This window comes from Camelus ferus, chromosome 4 (assembly GCF_009834535.1).
Source record: "Camelus ferus isolate YT-003-E chromosome 4, BCGSAC_Cfer_1.0, whole genome shotgun sequence".
NCBI classification, from domain to species: domain Eukaryota; kingdom Metazoa; phylum Chordata; class Mammalia; order Artiodactyla; family Camelidae; genus Camelus; species Camelus ferus.
Genome location: NC_045699.1, coordinates 17006135 through 17026847, shown reverse-complemented (window position 1 = coordinate 17026847; position 20713 = coordinate 17006135). Strand labels below are relative to the sequence as shown.

The window sequence follows — 20713 nt, the reverse complement described above, 5'->3', positions numbered from 1 at the left end:
CAAGTAATAATGGGTGTAAAAGCCCCAAACTGGAGACAAACTCAAATTTACACCAATGATGGGATAAACTTTGGTATATTCATACCATGGAATACTATTGAAGAGTGAAAACATTCAAAAGAAACAATGCTGGGCAAAAGAAGAAACAAAAAATCCATACAGCATAATTCTATACAGATATATAGAGATATACATAGAAATAGATATAGATATAAAGATAAAAATAGGAGAAATAAAACAATTTTAGGGATGAATAGGTGGAAAACTATAAAGAAAAACAAGGAAGTAACTATTACAAAGGTTAATACAGAGGTTACATCTAGGGAAAAGGGAGGGCTCATGATCAAGGAAAGATATTCTGTGGAACCCTAGAGCACTGTTGGTAAATTGGTACAGTCACCATGGAATATAGTATGGAGATCCAGTAATTTCACTCCTGGTAATTTATCCAAAGAAACCCTAATCTGAAAAGGTAGAAGTACCCCAATGTTCACAGCAACACTGTTTATAATAGTCAAGACATGGAAGCAACCTCAGCATTAATCAACAGACAAACAGATCAAGAAGGAGTGATATTCCTGCAATGGAATCCCTGGGTACATGACTAAAGGTGGTGTCCCACAGCTCCTCTATTTACACATTCTTAAATTCCAAACACATGTAACAATGACTCTTTAAAGAAAACAATATGTATTCTTTTCTTGCTGATTCTTTGCTGATTACAAAAATAGTAGGTGCTCACAATTTAAAATATTTTTTAAATTATACTTTGATTTTGAGAACAGTTTTAGGTTAATGGAAAAAAAGAGGAGAAATTACAGAGTTTTATTATTCCTCCTCTCCCCTGCCACATGCAGTTTCCCCTATTACTAACAACCTGCATTGCTCTAATGTATTTTCTATAATTGATGAACTGATACATCCTTGCTAGCATGACATTTTTAATATATACTTTTACTGAGGTAACACATTTATAATGTTATATGTTTCACGTGTACATCATGTTTCTACTTCTGTGCACACTGCAGCACGCTCACTACCAAAATGTAGTTTCCATCCATCATCATACAGTTGATCCCCTTTACCTATTCACCCTCCCCACAACTCCTCCTTTGGTCATTATTATCCTCTGTACCTATATGTTTGTTAGTGTTTGCTTTTGTCTATTGATGAACTGATATTGATACATTATTATTAACTAAAGTTCATAGTTCATATTAGGGTTCACATGTTATGTTATACAGTTCTATGGGTTTTGCCAAATCCATACTACCATTTATCTATCATTGTAGTACCATACAGAATGGTTTCACTGCCCTAAAAATTTCCTGTTTCACCCCACTTTCCCTCACTCCCTCCATTCTTCACTCCCAAATCCTGATCATCACTGACCTTTTTACTATCTCTATCATTTTGCGATTTCCAAAATGTCATATAATTGGAGTCGTACAGTATGTAGTTGTTTCGGGCTGCCTTCTTTCACTCAGCAATATGTATTGAAGTTTCTTCATGGCTTTTTTCTGGCTTTATAGATCATTTTTTTTTATCACTGAATAATGTTCCACTGTGTAGATGTGCCACAGTTTGCTTATCCATTAACCTATTGAAGGGCATCTTGATTGCTTCTAATATTTGGCAACTATCAATAAAGCTATTATAAACATTTGTGTTCAAGTTTCTATGTGGATATAAGTTTCAATTCATTTCCATTCATGCCTAAAAGTATAGTTGCTGGGTGATATGGTAAGATTATACTTAGGTTTGCAAGTAACTGCCAAAACGTCTTCCAATGTGGCTGTATCATTTAGCGTTTCCATGAATGATAAATGTGAGTTTCTGTTGTTCCACATCCTAACCAGCTACTCCCAGCATTTGCTGTCAAGTGTTTTGGATTTTAGCTATTCTATTAAGTATGTAGTGATATCTCACTGTTATTTTAATTTTCAATTCCCAGATGACATACGATGTGCACATCCTCAAAGGGGAGGAGATGACATAAGAGCAGATCATTGGAGGGCCATTTTTAGAATGATGCCTACCACACATCCCTTCTTCACATCTATATTAGTTTCTTATTGCTACTGTAACAAATTACTTCAACCATTAGTCACTTCAAACAATGCAAAGTTATTGTCTTACAGTTCAAGACATAAGTTTAAGATAGGAGTGATGTCAGCAAAATGAAGGTGCAGGACCCACCTTTCCCCAACAAACACAATGATTCAGCAGACAAACTCTTTTTGTGAGAAATCCAGAAACTACTGAAAGGCTCCTGTGCCACATGTAAACACAAAATTAGATTTATTCAAGTCAGTAGGGAGATTCAGTGCAGTCTCTTGCCAAAATCCCTACCTTGGCACAGAACTGTATGATCAGGAAGAGATTCCCTGGCTCCCAGCTACTCTAAGGGGAGGGAAAGAGTTGGTTCATTTGTCTAGTGCCTCAACTTTTTTGATGGGGCTCCTCAGAGGACTGGTTTCTCTCTTGCTTGTGCTGAAGCTCTGGAAGCTCCAGCACAATCTAGTCCCCCAGAGGAGAGTCAAGATGGTGGCATGGGCTGGTAGTATGAAAATATTTGTTTAAAGGTAAATCTATAGACAAATATTGAACACTGTGTTAGAGCAGGCAGATAGCTAGATATGAGCAGAGAAAAGGGGACACAGACCAAATGGCAGTAATTGGGCAGAAAGGAGGGGCACAAGCCAAATGCAGGAAACCACACATCCTGTAAGCACCAGGGGGCCCTGGGCAGAGAAAGAAAAGCAAGAACCTTTGGGCTGATAAGGGGTCACACCTTTTGGAGTGATGAGTGGCCTCAAGATGAACAAAGAAAGGTGAGAAAAGGCAGGAATTTCCAGTGTCTGAATGTAACCTTTTGCTCATTATGCCCTCATTTCAATAAAATTAGTCTTGCAGATTAGAAGTACCCATCATGTACCAACTCCATGACACTTCTGATCCAGACTAAATATGGACAAAAATCCCTCCTCCCTTTGGGAAGGTGGAGTCAGGATGATAATCAGGGACTATGACCCCAAACCCTTCCCTCCCCAATGAATATTCCACCCATTCATTTTTACACCCTATGTAACTAACCTGCCAAAGAAACACAGGACAGCCTCTCACCTGAGCCTGCCTGCTCTTCCCTTGAGTGTACACTCCATCCTTTAATAAATCCTCACTTCACTTTTCTAACCACTACGTCTTGTACTGAATGCTTTCTGTGAAGGGAAAAGAACCTGGAACACTGGTTGCATCTACCAACAGCATCTTTGGCAAGCCAGCCAGGAGATTGGAGATTTGGTAAGCCAAGGCCTCTCATCTCCCTTGCGCTTGAGAGGCACTAACTTTCTCTCTCTGTTATTCTCTTATCATCTGTCACTTCTTTCAGCACTATTACCACAAAAATGTAGACAAAAATCAAGCATGTAAAAGCTTCTAGGGCGCTCACCACTAAAAACAGTCTCTCCTGTGAGGGTGAGGGGATCACGGATCGAACTAAAGAGACAATAGTTCTGTCCACCCACTGCAAAAGAATTTCCAGAATGCATTCTCTAGGTGCACAGTTAAGACCATAGCACTGCCCCCTCCCTGAGGCTAACCTTGTCTCCTCTCCCCACCTCTATCTCACTGCACTTTCCTGTCTTACTCTGCAAAGAGAATGGAGGAAGGAGGAATTTACCGAGCACTTTCCAAACCTTGCTGACAGGTTTTTATATTTCTCCTTGTTACATACGCACAGGGCTTGTTAAGGAAAGTTCCCAGCAACTTTCACAGGCAGCTAAGGACCCAAGCAAGCTATAGCATTTTCGCCCTCTGCATTTCAAAAATAAATACAGCTTTAAATAGACTGTAAGAGAGCTCACACAGTGGCTGAGGCCGCAGTCCTTATGGCAGCTCCCTCCTGCCACAAGTGCTCAATGGGGGACCATGTCCCTGATGTCAGTGGGGGGACAATCCCTTGTCAGGTGGTGGGGTTGGGGCCATCATTTGCTGCCTGCCACAGCACAAGGTCCCGGTGTCTAACAGACCCCTCCACGGTCCACCAGTCCACCGTGTGTCTGGAGTCTACACCAGCTCCAACCCCGCCTCTCACTCTTAAGGTGGGACAGGACTGCAGCGACAGGGCCATGCTCTTAGCTGTGCCCTGCTGACACTGTGCTCGGTGTTTGCCACCCAGGCCCTCCGTTCCCCCTCAGTACAGGCCTAATGCTTCCACCTCACGCCACCAGACACCCCCCCCCCCCCCCCCCCCGTGCAGCCCCGCGCCCGCTGACGGAGCACATGTGGGAGGGAGAAGGGGGATTAGAGTGCTGAGATCTGGGGCATCAACCACAAAAGAAAGAGCTTATCCCACTGGGCCTTCAGAAAGGTCACCGTCTCTGGTTCTGCAGACCCAGGATGGGCCACAGTGAGCCCCCAGGATGCTGGGACAAGAACAGCAGGTTGCCATGTGGGGGGCTGCTACCCGCACGTTGGCCAGCATCGGCAGGACTAGGTAGACAAGGACACCTGGAACCAGTCCTTTCTCACAGAGTCCCCAGGGGACCTCCTAACATTAATGTTCCTTTTCTGTTACAGGAGCACTCTCTCCCTGAAGGATCCATGGGAAACACTTCCTCCATCCCCAAGGACTCACCTCTTGGGTGCATTCTGAGTCACTGGGACCAATTTCCTCTAGATCCTTTAAACAGAAAAAGCTCACTTTCTTTTGTAACACAGCCTGGCCCCAGTATAAACTCGGGGACAATGAGGTCTGGCCAGAAAATGGAAGCCTCAACTATGATAGTATCCTACAGTTAGATATTTTTTGCAAATTACAGGGAAAATGAACAGAAGTTCCTTATGTTCAGGCCTTTATGGCCTTAAGAGAAAACCCAGAGCTATGAAAGTCCTATGTAAGGGAACCTTGTTGGCGGGAACCCATTCAGGCTACACAAAAGCCCCCTATAACAGCAATTCTGGAGGAGCACAAGCCCCACACAGAAGACCCAAGCCTGGGTACCCTTTCACCGTCTTCAGCCCCTCCTCCACCCTATAAGCCTCTTTACCCTTCCATACCAGAAGTGCAGCCAGAACTCCTTTGCCCCTCCAGAAGGTAGCCAGGTGGGCCTCAGGGAGTTACCAGAGTCCACACCCCGTTTTCTTTGTCTGACCTCAACCAGTGTCTCACTCACTTGGGCCGATTCTCAGAAGACCCTAGTCAGTTCACTGAAAAATTGCAGGCACTGACTCTCTCCTTTGATCTTACATGGAAGGACCTAAATATTGTCCTTTCCCACTGCTGCACCACCAAGGAAAAGACCCATATCTGGGCACAGGTTCAAACATATGCTGATGAATTACACATCACCCAGCCTCATCAGTACCCTGTGGGCTTGACAGCAGTGCCTCTAATTGATCCCAATTGGGATTATCAACCAGGCCAGCCTGGCATCACTAGAAGGGACCACATGGTCCTTTGCCTTACTGAGGGGATGAAATGGTGCATAATTAAACCTGTTAACTATGATAAGGTTAAAGAGATCACCCAGGGCCAAGATGAAGATCCAGCCCTATTTCAGGCTCGGTTGGTAGACACCCTCAGAAAGTATACTAATGTAGGCCCAAACACTTTCGAGGGACATGTTGTATTTGCAACCCATTTTATTAGCCAATCAGCCCCTGAAACCCGTAGAAAGCTTCAAAAGCTTGCCATGGGGCCCCAAACCCCTCTTAACCATCTATTGATATGGCCTTCAGTGTCTTTAATAATAGAGACCTGGCTGAGGAGGAAAAAAAAGAACAGCGTGGTTTAAGAAGGGAGCAACAGCAAGCCAAGCTTTTGGCAGCTGTCATGATAAGACCTAACCCACCTCTTGGTCACCCCAAAAGTACTCCGAGAAGACCCCCACCAGAAAGGGGAGCCTGTTTTGGCTGTGGGAGCCCTGGACCCTGGAGCAAGGAATGCCCAGGAAGCTGGTCTCAGCCTCCACCAAGATGCCATGCCCAATCTGCAAAAAACAAAAAAATGGGCCACTAGAAGAGGGAATGCCGTCAGCTCCAAAGGGAGCAGGGAAATTCCCTCATGCCAGTCATGGCAGTGGTTGATTGACAGGACTAGGACCTCCCAAGGCTCCTGAGAAGACAGTCATCATCTGGGAGGAACCATGGGTGACCACTGACGTGGCAGGTAAGCTTGTCCAGTTTCTAGTGGACACAGGAGTCACTTACTCTGTCCTGACTTCTCACGCTGGGCCGCTTTCCCCTGAAACCTGCTCCATTGCCAGGGTAGAAGGAAACATTTCATCACCTCAATATACAGACAAGGAAATAAAATGGGCTAAGAATAGGGGATACCAAAAGGGCCCTGATGGCTGGTGGATTAAGGAACAAACAATAATGCTGCCCAGAGCAATACAATGGAAAATTTTAAAGCCACTCCATGACTCCTCTCATCTAGGGAGGGATGCTTTGACTAGCCTGGTAAAAAACGTTTTCTCGGGCATGGGCCTTCCTCAGACTATCTTAAAAATCATGAAGACTTGCAATGTATGTTACTATAATGACCCAGGGGGAAAACTTAGGCCCCCACCCCTCCTCCAGCCTGTCCAAAGGAGAAGAACTTATCCAGGAGAGAACTGGCAAATAGATTTACCCACATGCCATCCTCCCAGGGATATAAATACCTTCTGGTTTTTATTGACACTTTCACTGGACGGGTGGAAGCCTTTCCAACAAGGACGGAAAAAGCTCAAGAAGTCATAAAGATATTATTAAAAGAAATAATTCCTCGGTTTGGACTTCCATGGTCCTTGCAAAGTGACAATGGCCCCTCCTGTGGCTAGCTTTACACAATGAATTTCTACTGCCCTAGGCATTTGCTCCCACCTCCATGCTGCCTGGAGGCCTCAATCATCAGGAAAAGTAGAAAGGGCAAATCAAACCTTAAAAAGTCCTAGCTAAGTTTTGTCAAGAAACATCAAAACAGTGGACAAAGCTCTTACCCATAGCCTTCCTGAGAATCAGGGCGGCACCTAAAGTGGGGCTAAGGCTCAGCCCCTTTGAAGTGGCTTATGGTGGACCCTTTTATCCTCTGATATATTGGTGGACTCTAAAACTACTGAGCTTGTTAAATACCTAGTTAATCTGGGACAAGTCCAAAAGGCAATTACACAATACGGAAATCAGGTTTTTATCAAGCCCCAGCCAGGAAACAGGTTCCATTAAGGTTCAACCAGGAGTCTTCATCCTCCTAAAACCAAGGAGAGAAGGACTCCCCTCTGACCAACTACCGCCCAAGTGGACGGGGCCTGACCAGCTCCTTCTCAGCACTCCCACTGTAGTAAAGTTACAGGGGATCGCTAACTGGGTGCACCTTTCTAGGATTAAACCCCCCGCCCCCGAGTCTTCACAGGACACAAAGGGCCTTGGACAGCCAGAGGAGCCCAGGTGGACGAGTGAGCCTGTTTCACGACCTGAAACTCTTATTCAAGAAGGACAAAGGCACTTCACAGATCCCAGGCTGAGTACCATTATTTTCCCTTGTGCCTGCTGCTACCCTCGTCCACCCGCCCACCCAACATGCTCCGGTGGACGAAGATACTTACCGCCCTCCTGTTCCCCGGCTCGCTCTCACAGTCTTTTACGAGAGCTGCTTTAACACCGCACCCATACCTGAGAGGAAGCTTCTCTGCCTGTACTGGCTTTAATACGACCTGCCCCAAATCTGAAAGGCACCCCACAGCTTCTATTCTTTCTTTTTTTTCCTTTTTCCTTTCTCCTCCCAAAGAATACTAGGGACCCTACCTCCACCCTTACCTGCTCTTGTCTAATTCTTCCAATCTCTTTGGTCTCAAGAGTTAGCATGGAAAAATAACGTAATAGTCAGTAACTCTTGGATTACTGCTAAAGGAGAAAATCTCTCTCTGCTGGATTTGCCACCCACAACCCACCACCCTAGGAGACATAAGCACCACCTTCAAGGCCCACCCAGTCAACAACCGCGTGGTATCTCGACTTTTAACCAATCTTCTTTTAATCACTCTAGACAAGGTTTCTCTTTGTTACGTGGGAGAGGCCCCCTCCACTCTGTTACCACATCACACCTCCCTACTCTGAGGCTATAAATATCACCAAAATCTCCCTTATCTGTACTCAGCCTCTAGGATGCACCACGTGTTACTCAGATACAGAGGACACACAGACCCCTTTTCAGTCCTTAAGGCTCTCTCTAACAGAAACCTAAGTCTGCCCCTGGATATCTTTAAGCCTATAAATTGGAGTGATATAGTGGGCCAGCCTATTTACACATCACCCTGCATTCCTAACAACACACGTGTGCTATGACAATTCACAAACTAATGCCAACAGAACTTCTCGCGCTGGATATTATATCAGACATCCCCTTAATATAGCCCTCCCTGACTACAGACCCCCTCACGGATACTTCAAACCAAAAACAAAATTCAAAACACAGATGGGGCCCCCCTGCAAAAGTCTCCCACCTCCCAAAACTTTTCTCCAGCTGTATAACCAAACCAATCACACAGTTTTACCAGCGCCGCCTGGATTATTATGGCTATGTGGGACCTCAGATAGCTACCTCACAAGGACCAAAGCCATTGCTCTCACATCCAGACAACACACTTCACTATGGGGGCTGCACCTTGGGAACTGTGGCTCCAGCCCAAATAACCATCCTCAATGTGACCCACGTGAGACAGAAAAGAGCCTTTGGTCTGGTACTAGAGGGAATTATAGGGATGTTAGCTACAGTTGCCCGTTGGGGAGGATTTGCCTACAATGAGACAACCCTGAGGGACCTGACCCCTTCCCTGGATAACGCACGCACACACACACAAAACTGTAGACACTCTAACACTCTTACAGAAGTCCCTTGATTCTCTGGCAGGGGTGGTCTTTGACAATCACCAAGCCCTAGGCTATCCCCTAGCAAGCGAAGGAGGGGTTTTGCAGTCATAAACAAAAAATGCTGCACATACATTAATGTCTCAGGAGAAGTAGAAGTCAATGTTTAAAAAAATTATGAACAGGCTTTCTGGCTCCAGAGGGACAACCATGGAAAACAGGAATGGACTGAGACTCTTAAGGGATGGTTTCCAGGATATACCTGGCTTCTTCCATTTCTAGGCCTTGTAGTCACCATATTTCTCATCTTACTTTTTGGTCTTTGTATTTTTAACTATCTAGTAAAATTTCTATCCTCTAAAATACAACAAGTTTAACTTCAAATGATGATGCAGCAAGGATTCCAACCAACCCACCTGAAGATGAAGACCATCAACATCACTGGACAAGGCCTCTGCCTCCTACTCCCCACTCTCCATCCCTGCCGACACTAACAACCCCTACCTCTGACAGACAGCAAGGAGATCTGGGCCCACAGAGAGGGGCTACATCCATGTTCAGCTTGAAGTAGTTACGGAAGACTGGCCATCGTCCCATTTCCCCTTAAAAGATTTTAAGGGTCTAGAATCCTTGAGGGGGAAATGTTGCAGCAGGAAGATAGCTAGAAATGAGCAGAGAAAGGGGGACACAGACCAAATGGCAATAATTGGGCAGAAAGGAGGGACACAAGCCAAATGCAGGAAACCACACATCATGTAAGCACCAGGGGGCCCTGGGCAGAGAAAGAAAAGCAGGAAACTTTGGGCTGATAAGGGGTCACACCTTTTGGAGTGATGAGTGGCCTCGAGATGAACGGCCTCAAGATGAATAAAGAAAGGTGAGAAAAGGCAGGAATTTCCAGTGTCTGAATATAACCTTTTGCTCATTATGCCCTCATTTCAATAAAATTAGCCTTGCAGATTAGAAGTACCCATCACGTACCAACTCCATGACACTTCTGATCCAGACTAAATATGGACAAAAATCCCTCCTCCCTTTGGGAAGGTGGAGTTGGGATGATAATCAGGGACTATGACCCCAAACCCTTCCCTCCCCAGTGAATATTCTGCCCATTCATTTTTATACCCTTGCAGATAACTTGCTAAAGAAACACAGGGCAGCCACTCACCTGAGCCTGCCCGCTCTCCCCTTGAGAGTGTACTATCCATCCTTTAATAAATCCTCACTTTACTTTTTTAACCACTGCATCTTGTCTCTGAATTCTTTCTGGGATGGGACAAGAACCTGGAACACTGGTTGCATCTACCAACAACAACTGTATTATGTTAATCATGGTGGGTAAGTCACTTTCAATAGTAGTATAAAAGTTAAAGGAAAAATGTATTAAAAATAACTTATTTTAAAACTATGTTAAAAGATACATGATACGAACAGATGTAAAATGTAACAACAACAATATAAAGCATGGGGGGAGTTAAAATGTAGAGGTTTTGTATGCGATTAAACTTAAGTTGTTATTAGTCTTAAAACAGACTGTTAAAACTATAGAATACTACATGTAACCCTCAAGGTAACCACATTTAAAACATACCTATAGCTTCACACCATTAGGATGGGTAACATCAAAAAAACAGAAACCAAGTGTCAGTGAAGATGTGGAAAAACAGAAACCTTTATGCACTATTGGCAGGCATGCAAAATGGCACACTAGCTGTGGAAAACTGCATGGCAGTTCCTCAAAAAAATTAAAAATAGAAATACCATGTGATCCAGCAATTTCACTTCTCAGTATACACCCAGAAGATGGACAGCAGGATCTCAAAGAGGTATCTGTATACCCATCTTCAAAGCAGCATTATTCACAATAGCTAAAATGTGAAAGCAACCTAAACGTCCATAGACGGAAGAATGGATAACCAACATGTGGTATATACATACAATGGAACATTATTCAGTCTTAAAAAGGAAGGAAATTCTGCAATATACTATAATATGAATGAACCTTGAGGACATCATGTTAGCGAAATGAGCCAGTCACAAAAAAAAAATACTATATGATTCTATTTTAAAGGGTACTAGTGTTGTCAATATTGTACAGACAGAAAGTAGAAAGCTGGTGGCCAGAAGCTGGAGAGAGGGGAAAATGGAGAGTTATTGTTTAATGGGTATAGAATTTCAGTTTTATAAGAAGAAAAAATGATAGTAACATATTTAATACCACTGAACCACATCTAAAAATGGCTAAGATGATAAATATTATGTTATGTATATTTTACCGCAATGAAAAAAAGAAAAAGAGAAACTCCACAAAAGAAAAAGAGAGGAATCAAAGCAGAGTTATACAAAAAACTCAACAAAACACAAAGGAAGACATCAAGAGAGGAAAAGGCAGATAAAATAATTAAAAGACAAACAGAAAACAATGAACAAAACGGCAACAGTGTTTTTCTATCAATAATTACATTAAATGAAAAAAAGATAAAACTCTTTAATCAAAACTTAAAGAGTGAGGGGGAGGGTATAGCTCAAGTGGTAGAGCACATACTTAGCATGCAAGAGGTCCTGGGTTCAATCCCCAGTCCCTCCTATAAAAATAAATAAACCTAATTACCTCCCCTAATCTGCCAAAATAAAATAACTAAATAATACAATATAAAAAAAAAAACACAAAGAGTGGCTGAATGGATTTAAAAAACAAGACTCAACTATGTGCTGTCTAAAAGGACACATAGACTGAAAGTGAAGAGATGGAAAAAGATATTCCATGCAAATGGTAACCAAAACAGAACAGGGGTGGCTATACTTTATATCACACAATCTTGAGTATGAGTCAAAAATTATCGTAAGAGACAGAAGGACATTATAATGATAAAAGTGTCAATCCACCAGCAAAACTTAAGAATTACATGTATATAAAACATGCACCATTATAGTACCTAAATATATAAAGCAAACATTGACAGACCAAAGGAAGGAATAAATAATATAAGATAATACAATAATAGTAAGAGACTGTACTCTCAATAATGGATAGAACATCCAGACAGGTCAAAAAGAAAACAGAGTACTTGAACAAAACTGTAGATCAAATGGATCTAACAGATATATATATAGATTAGATAGATAGATAGATAGATAGATAGATAGATATAGATAGATATCTATCTATATATATACACATACATACATACATACATACATACATACATACATACACACACATATACAACATTACACCCAACAGCAGCAGAATACACATTCTTCTCAAACACATGTGGAACATTCTCCAGGATAGCTCACCTTTAGGTCAGAAAACAAGTCTTAACAAATTTAAGAAGACTGAAATTACACCAAGTATCTTTTCTGATCACAACTGAATGAAACTAGCAATCAATAGTAGACAGAAAACCAGAAAATTCACAAATACAGAAATGAACACTCTTAAACAACAACCGGGTTAAAGGGAAATTAGAAAACATCTTGAGATAAACACATAACATGTCAAAACATATGAGATGCAACAAAAGCAGTACTAAGAGGGAAGTTTATTGTGATAAATGCATGTATTTTTTAAAAAGGGGGGAAAAGATCAAAAAAAAACTTAAACTTTACACTTCAAAAAGCTAGAAAAAGAAGAATTAACTAAGCCTAAAGTTAATGAAAAGATGGCAATAAGAAAGATTAGAACAGAAATAAGTGAAATACAGAATAGAAAAACAATGGGAAAAAAACAACAAAATTGGGTTGATTTTTTTTAAAATATTTTTAAAATTAACAGTCTTTATCTAAGAAAAAATAGAAATGACTTAAAATAAAATCAGAAATGAAAGAGAAGATATTAAAAATGATGCCATAGAAATAAAAAGGATCATAAGTGATCCATATGAACAATTATACACGAACAAACTGGATAACCTAGAAATAAATGATAAATTCCTGGAAACACACAACCTATCAAGACTCAATTATAAAGAAATAGAAAGGCTAAACAGACCTACAACTTGTTTGAAGATTGACTCAATAATCAAAAATCTCCCAAAAAAGAAAAGCCCAGGACCAAACATTTTAAAAGAATTCATGCGAATCTTTCTCAAACTCTTTCAGAAACTTGAAGAGCAGTATACACTTCCAAACTCATTTTATGAGGTCACTGTTACCCTGATACCAAAGCCAGGAAAAAGATTTTTCTTCCCAAATACTAAACTAAATTTATTTTGCTAAAGAGAAACTGTTAAGCTGTAAGAAAAATAAGTGCAGTCTAGATTTTGTGCCTATGTGGGGAAAAACCCTGAGATTGCTAATTGTGCATCACAATCCTCTTCTGTAGACACTCAAAACAATGGTATCAGTACAACTTGTACAGTGGATTAATTTACAGTCTAAACTTAATCTAAATATTACCTTTGAATATTTACTTTATACTGAAAGAACAAATTCTAACAAGTTAGGAAACTAATCTAAAGGAGTTAATGTTGAGTTAAAGCTCCTAACAACTTCATTTAAATAGTTTCTATTATTTTACTGCTTAAGTTCAGCATTTTAACCACCTAAGGTAATGCAGGTATTTAAAATCACAAAGGCCCACTACATTTCTATTAATAAAGACAAGACAAAACAACTTTACTGAAAATAGCCACTTTCCCTTTGCCATCAGTTATATATTTTTTTAACACAAAGAGTAGACAAGATCAAATAACTAGACAGTAAAACACTACAAGAAAAGAAAACTATAAGCCAATATCCCAGATGAATACAGATGCAAAAATCCTAAACAAAATACTAGAAAACCAAAGCCAACAGCATTTTAAAAGGATCATAAATCATGACCAAGTGGGATTTCTCCCTGGGATGTAAGGGTAGATCAACATGCAAATCAAAAAATGTGATTCACCACAATAACAGACTATAGAATAAAAATTACATAATCATCTCAAAAGATACAAAACAAAGCATTTGGCAAAATTCAATACCCTTTCATGATTAAAAAAAACTCAATAAACTAGGAGTACACGGAAAGTATCTCAACATAATAAAGGCCATATATGACAAGCCCACAGCTAACATCATACTAGATGGTAAAAAATTGAAAGGTTCCTCTAATATCAGCAACAGACAAGGATGCCTGCTCCTGTTACTTTTATTTAACATAGTACTGGAAGTTATAGCTAGAGTACTTAGGCAAGAAAAAGAAGTAAAAGGCATCCAAATTGGAAAGGAAGAGGAAAAATTGTCCATGTTTGCAAATAACATGATCTTATATGTAGAAAACCCTAAAGATTCCACCAAAAAACTGTTAGAACTAAAAAATTCAGCAAAGTTGCAGGATACAAAATTAACATACAAAAATCATGCATTTCTATATACTAACAATGAACTATCTGAAAAAATTAAAGAAACAATTTCACTGACAATAGCATTAAAAACAACAGCATATTTAGGAATAAATATAAACAAGGAAGTGAAAGAACTGCACACTAAAAACTGAAAGACACTGAGAAGATACAAATAAATGGAAAGATATCCTATGTTCATGGACTGAATAATTAATTTTATTAAAATGTTCATATTACCCAAAGTGATCTACAGATTCTCTGTAACCCCTATCAAAATTCCAATGGCATTTTTCATGGAAATAGAAAAAACAATCATAAAACTCATATGGAACTACCAAAGAACCTGAATAGCCAAAGCAATCTTGCAAAGTGGGAGGCATTCTACTTTCTGACTTCAAAATATATGATAGCACTACAGTAGTCAAAACAGTACCATACTGGCATAACGACGACATTTAGACTAATGGAACAGAATAGAGAGCCAAGAAATAAACATATGCATATATGGTCAACTGATCTTTGACAAAGTGTCAAGAATACACAATGGAGAAAGGATAGTCTCTTCAACAAATAGTGTTAGGAAAACTGGAAATCCATATGCAAAAGAATGAAATTGTACCCTTATCTTATACCATACACAGAAATCAATTCAAAATTACCATTTATAGAAGAGATTGAAAAATGTAAAACTCTTAGAAGAAAATGTAGAGGAAAAGCTTCATGATACTGTGTTCCTTTCTGAAGCTCTAGAGTATAATTTGTTTCTTGCTTTTTCCACTCTCTAGAGGTCTTCCACATGCCTTGGCATATTGCCCGCTCTTTTCATCTTCAGAGCCATTACTATCAAACTAAATCTTTTCCACACTGCCAGCTCTCTGGTTCTTTGTTATGCCCACCTCTTCCACTTATAAGAATCATAATTACATTGGGGCCATCTGGATATTCCAGGGTAATCTCTCTACACATAGTAAATAATGTCCTCCAAAGATATCCAGGCCTGAATTCCTAGAACCTATGATTGTTACCATAGATGGGAAAAGGGACTTTTGTGTATGCAATTATGTTAGGGATTTTGAAATGGGGAGATTATACTAGATTACCTGGGTGAATTCTATAATTACAAGTGTCCTTATAAGAGGGAGACTGAGAGAGATTTGATGACAGAGAGGTGAAGCAGAGATGAGAGAGAGATGCTTTGAAAATAGAGAAAGGGGTCCCAAAGCAAGGAATACAAGTGGCCACCAGAAGATGGAAAAAGCAAGAAAAGGGACTTTCCACTCAGAGAGTCCACAAAGAACCAGCTCTGCAGACATTTTGATTTTAACCCAGTAAAAGTGATTTTGCCCTTCTGACATCCAGAACTGTAAAAGAATAAATTTGTGTTGTTTTAAGCCACTAAATTTGTAGTGACAATGGGAAACTAATACACCATCTCAAGGTCTGCAAATTACCAACCTTAATTCCATCTGCAACTTTCATTCCATTTTGCCTTGTAATTTAACATATTCACAGTTTCCAGAGATTAGGACATGGACATCTTAGGGGAAAGGGCATTATACTGCCAGCACAACTTCACACATACTGAAAATAAAGTTCAAGTCGACAAAATACGTAAATGTCAAATTTTAACAGAAAATGTAGAAGAATGTGTTTATAATCTTGGGTGTGTAAAAGACCTTAAGACAACATAGTTTTTTAAGATATCCTTTTTAAAAACTGATACATTTGTTTCCATCAAAGTTTTAAAATTCTATAGATTAATACCATATGTAAAGTAACAGTACAAACAACAAGCTGGCAGAAAACATTCATAACATATATAACCAAGAATTATTAGCCTATTTTATACTAGTAAAAATAGAAGACAACTTAAGTGTCCATCAGTAGGAGAATAATTAAATAAATGGTACATTTATCCATACAATAGGCTACCTACAGCAGTTGTAAAAAATGAGGGAGAATCTTTCTGACTTCCAAAAATCTTACTGATTTTTTTACACAGTTACACAGACATATTGATATTTTACACAGTTATAAAACAGCATGTACTGTATGATGCTATTTTATGGGGGAAACAGCGTGCATCAAACCAAGCTGTAAGTCTTAAAGGATCTCCCCTCCTTTTACAAGGATATCAGTAGTTACCTCTGGGTAGAGGAGTAGCAGCAAAGGGAAACATTAATTTTGTTCTATATTATCTGAATGCAAATACATTCATGTATAAACTGCATAACATTTTTAAAATGGCAGTTTGCCTTACTCATCATTATATCCAAGCACCCAACACCGTACATGACAGGTAATGTTTGTTTAGTGAATGGAATCCAAGGGAGTGGGACTTATTGCTAATGCCAAATCCTTTGCTGGTGAGATGTCCTAGTTATACCTAAATTTTTCTCGCTTCAAGCCCAGCTTGATCTTCACTGGGGAACTGCTTTGGGCAACTGGAAGGCTGAGCCACGTGTGTGTGTGTGTGTGTGTGTGTGTGTGTGTACAAGCACGTAAATGATTTATAATCTTTATGTCTAATCCAGACAACAATCCTGCAAAGTAGTCACCCTTGTACCCATTTTACAAATGAGGAAACTAAGGTTTAGATAAGGGACTAACTTAATCACTTACTCTAGTGTTTTCTTTTTTCTCTTCCCATAAATGCAATTTTGACAGCTTGCAGAATTCTTACAAAACAGAATGTGGTCAATTCAAGAGAAACTTCCTTCTAGGTAATACATCAAGAGTGCTTATAACAGTCCTCTGCATCTAGTAAGACCTGTATAAATGTTCGTGATTATTGTTGGTGTTTCTACTGTTCCTATAATTATTATTAGTTTCACTGACTAAATGTCTTATAAGCAACTGATGGCAAATAATAATGAGGAATAAATTAATGAATGTATCCCAAACAAAAAGAAAAAGAAAAAACTTCCTTCTACTAGTACCTGACTTAGTTTACTAGTTACTTATTTTATTTGTATTAGATAGCTCATACACTTGTTTTTAAAATTGGCAGTAGTAGTAAATTCTCCCTCCACACAGCCCCTAGTCGACCACTTCCTTCCCTTGAAACAATAGTCAACAACTTTTTGTGTCTTTCCAGAGATATTCTATGTATATACAAGCACAGTCACAAATATTTCTAAAATTTAATTTGAAGTATTTTACAAACATTGCTCTGTGCCTCTCTTATTTCACTCAGCAGTGTATCTTGGAAATCATTACATATTTGCTAGAACTGCCACATTCTGGTTAATAGCTGTACATTATTAATTTTAGGGAGATCTCATAATTTAATTAATTCCTCCTCATTTATGTCTCATATTTTTCTTATTACAAAGCTACAGTGACTAATCTTATACATGGGCCATTTTGCACATGTGCAAATGTATGTGCAGAATAATTTCTAGAGGTGCAATTGCTGAGTCAAAGAGATATCCCCTTAAATTTTTCATGGATATTGATAATTGTCCTCTGTAGATGTCATATAACTCTACTCTTCCCCCAGTAATGTGTATTCACACACCCCCCAACACTTTCCTATACAAGAGAGAAAAGACAGAAAAAAGAAAACAATTGATTTCATTTGTACTTGACACCCAAAGGTAGTTTTTTCAACCACACCCAGGGTTGGCTATGTGGTTGCATCAACACCCCATTTCCTGGAACACTACGACTTTTTACCTGAAACTGTGAAACCTATTCCCCTCTCTGGACGTGGAAATTATTAATTATTAATTCTGCTCTTCTTTTTAAAAGTCTGCCTTCGAGCTGATTAACCCCTCACAACCCTGGGTCACTTTCTGATTGCACTTTCCAAAAATATCCACCTTTGATTCTGTGATGGACCTACTTTCCCTTTCCAAGAAATATTTACTTGAGGTACTTTTCTTGGCAAAAAGAAATACCCTGTCCCCATTTCTCTCTTCTCTCCTTTAAACAGTCTCATCTCAATGATTCTGAAAAAGATACTTTATTTCATTATTATTTTGCTTTGTGCAAACTAGTTTCCCCAGTTCCCCACCTACAAAGATAGATTCCTTGATTTCTAAGACCAAATCTATTTTGTCTTTCTATTCCTAGATAAAGCTTGAAAGTATGGCAACTAATAAAAACTTTTTACATGTTAAAACAGCTTTAAAGCTATTATCAGCTATTATTAATTATAAAACAACTAATGGTGACTTGGATGTTGGCAGGTAGGAAGGATCCTGAGATTTACTTCCTGGGTTGCTAGCTTTAAATTCCATCTGTAGCAACACTTTCCACACCTGAATTATTCACAAAAATTACCACAATTTTAAAAAGCATTTCATTATACGATTTATAATGAGAGGGAGCACTATTTTTTTCTCTCTCCTTACCTCCAATAAAGAAAAAATACTATCACTACCTTCTTCTGGGTAGAGCTAACATGTTTATTTGTTCTCTTATTCATGAAAAAAAATAATTTTTTTTGGCAATCTTTACCAAATCAAGGATGACTGACTTGGTTGGAAAAGAAATTTGCCTTTATGTAACAGGAAAGAATTTCTCAGAAGGTAGCCAGAACAGAACACTGGAAGATTTATGACCACCACCAGTACTTTCTGTTTCTTTCCTTAGAGATAATGAGCCCTTTACTCCTATTGCCTAGCATAGTGCCTGGCTTATAAGAGGTGCTCAATAATTATTTCTTGAGTGAATTAATGAATGAGAAGATTACTCACAGGGGCAGAAGTCCTCACACTCTTCCCGCCAGATCTTACATCTTTTTCTAGTAAACGGGAGTGCAAACAGGATCTGGGGCAGCTACATTATCCACCTGAATGGAGACAGGGGTTGGGGAATGATTATTCTCAATATGCTTCAGAAATACCTTAAAGATATTGATAAGTAAACAGAGAAGATAACTTAAATAATTTTAGATAGCAGTCCACAGGCAGCCTTGTCCCATGGCTGCGATGCCTCAAGAAAAACAATTCTTTAAGACGAGGCTGTCTAGAGAGGAGAGGATAGCTCAAAGTGGTAGAGTGCATGCACGAGGTCCTGGGTTCAATCCTCAATACCTCCTCTTTAAAAAAAAAAAAAAGGTAAATGAAAGATCTAGCCATCTACAGGCAGAACTGTGGCAACACCCAATGATTAAGTCAGCTATTTAAGGAAAAGACAATTCACTCAAAGAAAAGTTCAAATAGAAAAAAAAAGGGGGAGTAATATTCATTTTAAAATACACGTTTGTTTGCTTATTGCTTGAACGTTATTGCTTAAATCAGGTACGTGAGACCTGGGAGGAGGTGCGGCTACTAGGGCACCCAGGACGGCGAATCCGAGGCTGCCCTCCGGGGCCTCGAGCTCCCAGTTTCATTGAGGCGCTCCGCAATGAAGCTAGAAAATGCCTCAGTCCGGCAGTACCTTTTTTCCTTCCCTCCACGGCTGGCTGGCTCCGAGGTTTCGAGGTTTCGTCCGTTATGTCCGTTACTACGGGAAAGCCCCGGCCTCCGAGCTGAGCTGCGGTCCCTCAGCCTCCCCTCCAGCCTCAAGGCCCCGCCGTCTAGCTTAGAACAGGCCTTCTTTCTTTTTCCTCGCTCCCTCCTCTCGCTTCTTCTTTCTTTACTTTCTTCCTTAGTTTTTTTTTTTTTAACCAGAGAAAGCCGCCCGAGTCTGCCAGCCACTCCCGTTCTCGTGGGGCCGAGCTCCGGATTTCACTTCCACGTCCGTCGCTCTTAGGCGCCGGGGCGGCGCGCTCTGCGTGCTCGGAGACGCACACGTGCACGCCTGCGAGCGAGCGAGCGAGCAAGCGAGCGCAGGGCCGGGGAAGGGCCCCGGGCTCCAGCTCGGTCAGGTGGGAGGCCCTTGGGACCTTCAATAAGCGCCGGTGCTGCCCCTGAGGCGCGCCCCGCCTGCTGGCGAGGGAGCGGCAGGCAGGGGAATGACTGCACGTGAGGAATCTCTGAAGAGGAGCGTGTGTGTTTGCGCTCGCAAGACAATTCAGGAAAGGAAAAAAGCCAGCTCTTATGGTGCAAAAAAGAGGGAGGAGGGCGGTGGAGAAAATCTGGAGGGGGAGAGCTGAGTTTTAGAACTGGAGTGGAGTTCAGAGAAATGGTGGGTGACGATAACTCAGAGCCGGAGGCCTGGGCGAGAGGTGGGTAATGGGGGGAATGGAGGACAGAGTCACAGTCACAGGGGATGTTTGGAGGAAGGAACTTGGTACATCAGAGGCATTTTGCCGTTCTGCTCGAAAGTAAAACAGATCAAACAAAACAATTGAAGTTACATCAGTGGAAAAGGCAGAATAGGAAGCTCCAAGGGCCCATCTCTACACAGAAACACCAAAAGATGTGTCAGATTGACTTTGTGGAAACACTGGAAAATAGTCAAAGGTTTACAGCATCCAAGTGAACCCTCAGTCAGGTAAAAGATGACTTAAACACAGCATAATGGGGACGTTATTAAAGAATTTAAAGGAATAAAGAAGTTTACAAGAGAAAATTATGAACAATGTGTACTAACAAATCAGGTAACCTAGATAAAGTGAACAAATTCCTACAAAAACA

The 20713-nt window shown here is 40.4% G+C and overlaps 1 long non-coding RNA gene across 1 annotated transcript in view; it reads right to left on the bottom strand.

Moving 5' to 3' along the window:
• LOC116663070 overlaps positions 1 to 19908 on the bottom strand; it is a 112305-nt gene extending 92397 nt beyond the window's left edge. Inside the window, exons 1-2 of the long non-coding RNA XR_004319123.1 lie at positions 19572 to 19908; positions 18887 to 18981 (exon numbers count right to left, since the gene is read on the bottom strand). This is a non-coding gene — a long non-coding RNA (uncharacterized LOC116663070). The remainder of the gene's footprint in view (positions 1 to 18886; positions 18982 to 19571) is intronic.
• Positions 19909 to 20713: the final 805 nt, after the last annotated feature.